The following is a 6,115-nucleotide window of genomic DNA, read 5'->3' as shown; positions in this document are numbered from 1 at the left end:
CCCCCCCCCAATACCACCACCTGGAGCATGTGTATAAATGCGCAAACTGTCTGGCCCTTCTTCACAAGCAGGGTGGTCCTTCAGGTGGCTTGACAGGAAGGGCCCAACTGGAGAACAGTGGCTGAGCAGTTCATCTCAGCCAGAAGCCCCTTCTGAGTCAGCTGAGGGCCAATCGTGCTTTAGCCAAACTGGCTGGCCCCTCTTCTTGAGCTGAGTAGTGCAGTGCCTACTGTGTTCTGCAGCTAGGGAATTAACAGAGCAGCCACAGGTTTTTCATGCTGCATCTGCTTGTATTTACTCTGCAAAAATACTTACTTATTCATATTTTCAATGAAAGATCCTCGCTTTTTCATTTCACCTTCCAAAAAAGAAGGTGCATATTTCATTCTGGGAAGAGGGGAGGTTGTGTGCAACAAAACAAACAGTAAGTACTGCCTATACATATTGTTTATAAGATGCATTTCATTTTGCAATCTATTATCCCTTTTCTCAGGTCAAGAGTACATGTATTGGAGGAGAGAATTCACACTACACTGGTATATAGAGAAGAACAAAACTTGCAGCTACTGCTGTTATTAACTGACATTCTAGAAAGTCTATTTAAAAACAGATTTACTTTGCAAATGCAGAAATCAAATGCAAAGTTGACTAACCTGATTTCTTAAAGTTATCATCTTCAGCTTCTGTGGGGGTAAGACCCAAGTCACTTTTCTCTTCCCAGTATAAATTCACCAAGCGATACACGTTTCCCTTGAAAATTTGAAACTTCAGCTGCAGATATTTATAGGTTCTAGATGTTATATTCCATCTAAAATACTTCACAGAGAAGGGAGATGCAAAAACAATGGCAAAGTGTTTTGCAAAATGTATGGGGGTCTAGAATATAAAATGGACATATCAGCAAATCATATGCTTTGGTCATTTGTTTGCACCTTAGGTACAGCTGGAAGAGGGAACAGATTTTCTTAAGTTTAATTTGAAATGCCATCATGAATAGTAGGAGAATTTGTAGTAATTTATATGACAGCATTTTTCACCAGGAAATTCCCTACTAGTATTGGAAAAAACAGAGGCACTATGGCTATCTGATCATTATAGCAAATATTGTAGAAAAGGACAGACAACTGAAGGCAGTGAAGAAAAAAAGAAAGCATTTTATATAAAGGAAAAGAGATTTTTCGGAACTCACCTATTAAAAGCCAAAGAAGGCTAAGAATAAAAATAAAACCCAGTTCTTATGAGATCAGAGGGAACTGAGGAAACTAAACCCTTCTCAGATGAATAGTCAACACCAATGTTTGGCAGTATTTTGTGGGGGTTTATGAGAACAGCCTAGTTTGGGTTTGAGGTGGGCCAGCAAGAGGACCCGGCTGCAGCTGCTACCACTTCTCCCTGCTACTGCTTCTCTTTTCTGTCCAGCTGTAGCATGGCGCACACAAAGCATCCTGTGCCTGGCTCTGGCATGGCACAGGTAAAGCCCCCTGCTGCCAAATACTGCCAAAGCTCCAGCTTCATGAGCCAACCTCTGGTCAACACCCTGTAGAATAGGACATCCACATTTCTGAATACCTAACATTGTCCCAAACAGGACATAGGTGGCCAGAATTGGATGCCATCTTGAGGTCATGGTTACCAGACCACGCCAACAGAACCAAGGTAATAGAGCTACGGAGTCAAAGCCAGAGACATGGCTGCTGAGCAGGGTCCAGTAGCAAGCCTGGTCATGAATCAAAGGATCAAGAGGCAAGCAGAGTCTAAGAGTAAGCCAAGATAGTAAGAACTCTGTTACCTGGACACTTCCTGGTCTTCTTTCCTCATCTTAATAATGGAAGTGATTGGTCAGATGTTGTGGGTCAGCCAGCTGGGTCTCAGGAAGTGGGCAGAGCCTCAGGCATTGATGGAGGTTTCATGTAGGCTGTGTCCAGTCTGCTGGGAGTTGGTGAGGGTGGTTGATTGGGGTAAGATGCTGTGTTGGTGAGATCAAGGAAGACCTGACAAACATGGGCCAAAAGTGGACTCAAGAAGAAAGTAATAGAGTAGAATCCCTGGCATTTCGCCTTTTCAGTGAAAGAGCCAAGAATATTAAGAATAATATCACGCAGTTGCAGTCAACAATTTGGGCCAAATTTTGTGTTCTGCTGAGTAGAAAATATTTCTTAAGTTTTCTTCTCTATCTGCGTTCTTTATCTGTGTTTGACTACCAGACCAAGAGTCTGTGAGGAATGAGACATACATATAAGTAGCTCCTGGTATGTTGCTGGATATTGATTGCGCCCTGTACATATATTTATAATTGGAAGATTTACAAATTTCTGGTGGTCTGTTCCTAATTAGATCCACATATTAGGAATGTGTATTGAAGTGGAAAGTTTTAGCCAAACATGGGGACAGACTGTGGAATTAAATGCAGACACCTTCTTCTAAAGAAAAGATGCATCCTTTTTAGTATGGGACACCTGTTGTCCTGTATTCACATACACGCTGTCAAAACAGTATTTTTTCCTTGATAAATATAAGTGATTTGCAGGAAAGTGCTCCTGAGTGAGCATCTGGTGTTTTAGTGATTTGGATGTGTGTATGGATAGAGAAGGTTGGGAGGATAAAAGCTTCAATTATTAAGGTTTTGAATCCTGTTTGTTTCTGTGTAGTACAACTTCAAATTTGGACTCGACTTTACCAGGCACTTTTTTCAAAGCCCTTGAAAGGATACCCCTTTCTTGTCTCTGTACAAAGAAACACTTTCCTATTTGGCTTTGACACTGCAGGGTGCTGCTGCAGCTGTGGCTTCAGTTCATTAGTTACTGCCCGTCCTGGGTCCTGCAGAATTCTGATAATGAGAATGTTGTGGTGACCTAAATAAAAAAGAGACAGCAAGAACAGAAACCGGCTCTGAGAAAGTAACTAGAAACAAAATTTGAAAATGTAGCAACCATTTTTTTCAGGGTAGAACGAAGTTGGTAAAAAGTTATTCTAAAACTTTGGTTCTCAAATACTTGATTATAAATTAAAAAAAAACAACATTATTGCATGCATACTGTGTAGGCACAATTCATGTACACAGGTTCAAAGGGATGAGGTTCTCCAAGGAGTAGGATGTTCACCTCATGCACCAACTGGCTCATGTAATTCAATCAAAAACAAATGTAGCCAGATAATTCACATTCTTGCTTGAATAAACACTACGAAGGAGTTTTCAAATCTTACTCTCTAGGAATCTTTCTGGCATCCAGCAATTTTTATACATCATTTAGATCAAAATATAAAATTCAAGACTCCAAGATATCATGCAGCTTGTGAAATTCCATGGATAAATATGAGTCTGGAAATTACAAATGGATTATCATCATCTGTGGGCAGAGTCATTTTTAATCTCCGAGAAACACAGTAATGATGATTCTTCTTTCAACAAGCCATTCCAATATATTTCAGTGCAGATTACTAAGAAGTTCTTAGCATTACTTACCGTAATATCACCAATAGGTTTAGTCGGGTTTAGGCTGAATTGTACTAGGCACTGTGCAAACATGTTGTTACAAGTGAATGTTCCAGGGCCAGTCTAATCATTACCTCACCCACTTTTCTCAGGGCTAACCTGCCACACCTTTGATGAAACAATCGAAAGTTGTTAACCAGGCGGGAGGCTACCCATTTAATTGCCTTGATCTCAAGGGCCTATACGCCACTCAGAATCTCCCCTTATACTGTGTCCCATGCCTCGCAGATGGCATCCATGGCCTGGCATCCATGGCCTAACACCCAGCCTATAGCTTATTTGGTCTAACATCTGGCCTATAGTGTACCCCACATTGGGTTCTCCCATGCCCTCATGCTGGGACCCTTACTCTAGTGCCTCACATTGAGACTCTCACCCCCGTGCTCACAATCCCTATGCCCTCATGTCGGGACTCTCGATCCCTGTGCTCATGCACTGGGCTCACATTCACATCTACTTGGGGCTCTTAGCCCCTTTGTCATGGGCTCCCTGCCCAGTTCTGGACCCTTTTGATCTCCTCACACCCCACACTGGACTTTCAATCCCCTTGCCCGACACTGAGCCTCAATTGCCTTGCCCCTGGAGCTTTACACCCAGATCCTTCTTGGGGCTCAGAATCCCACCCACCTAGAACCTCACACCTAGCTTCCTTTATGAATCACAGGTCTTACAGTGAACCTGGGCTTTTTCTCAGGTCCCTTCACACAACCTGGACCCCACCTCAGGCTCCACACAGTAAACCTTTTCTTTGGGGTTTGCTCCCCTAGCCTTTCCCCTCCATGGGGTAACCCACAAGGCAGTGGGGGCTGAGGCTTTCTGGCACCCCATACTCACCCTTCACTGGGGAGGCACAGATGTGGCATTTCCTGGAGACTGCCCTACCACCAGCAGCCCCACCACACCATCTAACCCCAGCAGGGTGTAGTTTTAGGTCATGCCTCAGGAGCAGAAGCCTCTATCATCCCCATAGTGCTTGTCCTGTACCTCCAAGTTGTTACATGAGCAGCAGCTCCAGCTGGGTGATGCTCTCTCTCTGGCTGCTTGCAGTGAACTGCTGGCTCCACTGTTCAAAGCCTGTTCTTATAACAAACAGCTGGGCCCTATTCCCAATGAGGCAGTTGTGCCTGATTGGGAGTGCAGCCATCTTCAGGCTGCTCTGCTGCTTGCTCATGTCCCTTTGAGTAACACAGCTCAGCTTGTGTTGTTACACATGTAGGTAAGACAGTAACCAACTCAAAAGTTTACACACTAATTTAGGATCGGTCATATTTGTTGTTTTGACTAGTGGGGAAAAAGGTAGGAAAGATGTCAGAAATAGTATGTTCCTGTTTAGACTGGTTGGAAACCTTCCAATGAAATGTTTGGGGGATTTTCTCAGAAAACTTTGATTTGTTGGAACCAGAACTCTTTGTGAGAACATGCTAGTTTCAGTGCATGAGAAGCAGATGTCCGTACCTCCACAGAAATCAGAGCTAGGACATTCAGTTCAGATGTGAGACCCCAATTCAACTTCTTGCTCTGGGTATTGCAATACAGGAATGTAAACCTGGATTTTCCACATCTCATGGGTGAATATTGAACCAAATTGGTCCCATGACTGAACCCTGAGGCACTCCACTTGACACCAGTTGCCAACTAGATATCCAGCCATTGATTACTACTTTAGTAATAATCAATCTGACAATCCGGCCAGTTTTCTGTTTACCTTACAGGCCGTTCGTCCAACACATACCTCCTTAGCTTGCTTGCAAGAATGTTGTGGGGGACTGTATCAAAAGCCTTGCTAAAGTTGAGGTATATCACATCCACTGCTCTTCTTGCATCCACAGAGCCAGTCATATCATTATAGAAGTCAGTCAATCAGGTTGGTCAGGCATGATTTGCCCTTGGTGAATTCATGCTGACTGTTCCTAATCACTTTCTTCTTCTCCAAGTGCTTAGAAATGTGCGGGCCGTCTCCTGATCCCGTCCATGTCGCCATGTGCGGGCCAGGAGCGGTATGCGGACCCGTCTTTGTGCACGCGGGCTGTGGCCAGCAGCCTGGGCACGCGGGGTCGAAGAAGACCGGTGGCGAACTAGAATTAGTTACAGACGCATAATGGTTGATTTAAAAGATTATTTTACTTGCACCAAAGATGGTCGTGGTGTAGGCTGGACAGTTTCCAGGTTCAGCTCCGCTTAAATCCTCATTGGAGGACTACGACAAGCTCTCTCACGAAGTTTGCTAGGCTCCGTGGAACTTGTGCTCTGAGGTAGTTCGGTCGTCTGAACAACTATGTCAGTTGTTCCAGCTGAATAGACTCACACGAAGTTTGCTAGGCTCCAGTTCCTTTGCGCGCAGGGTGCAGGGAGAGGGATACGTCTAGGATTGTGCTCGGTGACGGGGAGAGGCTAGAGGCCGTTCCGTAATTGGGCCCCGGAGTTGTTTAGGCTCCGCGGGTTCAGTAGTTTTTTGGCCTCTATTGTCTTCTTAAGGAAAAAGCTGGGTTCGAAGGAATCAGCAGCGCTTAGAGATCTTTACACTCTTTTTTCTGAACTCCAATTTGCTTTTTCTCTCCCTTTCCAACTTGGGCGGAAACTATCCAAGCTCTTTATACGGCTAGCCAACCAATCGCTACACGC

The 6,115-nt window shown here is 44.3% G+C and overlaps 1 protein-coding gene across 1 annotated transcript in view; it reads left to right on the top strand.

Moving 5' to 3' along the window:
- LOC102374937 (delta and Notch-like epidermal growth factor-related receptor) overlaps positions 1-6,115 on the top strand; it is a gene marked incomplete at its 3' end in the record, with an annotated part of 141,306 nt that overhangs the window by 89,342 nt on the left and 45,849 nt on the right. The window lies entirely within an intron of this gene.

Source organism: Alligator sinensis, unplaced genomic scaffold (genome assembly GCF_000455745.1).
Source record: "Alligator sinensis unplaced genomic scaffold, ASM45574v1 scaffold792_1, whole genome shotgun sequence".
In the NCBI taxonomy this organism is placed as follows: domain Eukaryota; kingdom Metazoa; phylum Chordata; order Crocodylia; family Alligatoridae; genus Alligator; species Alligator sinensis.
The sequence above is the reverse complement of the archived record's forward strand: the minus strand, read 5'-3'. Positions and strand labels throughout refer to the sequence as shown.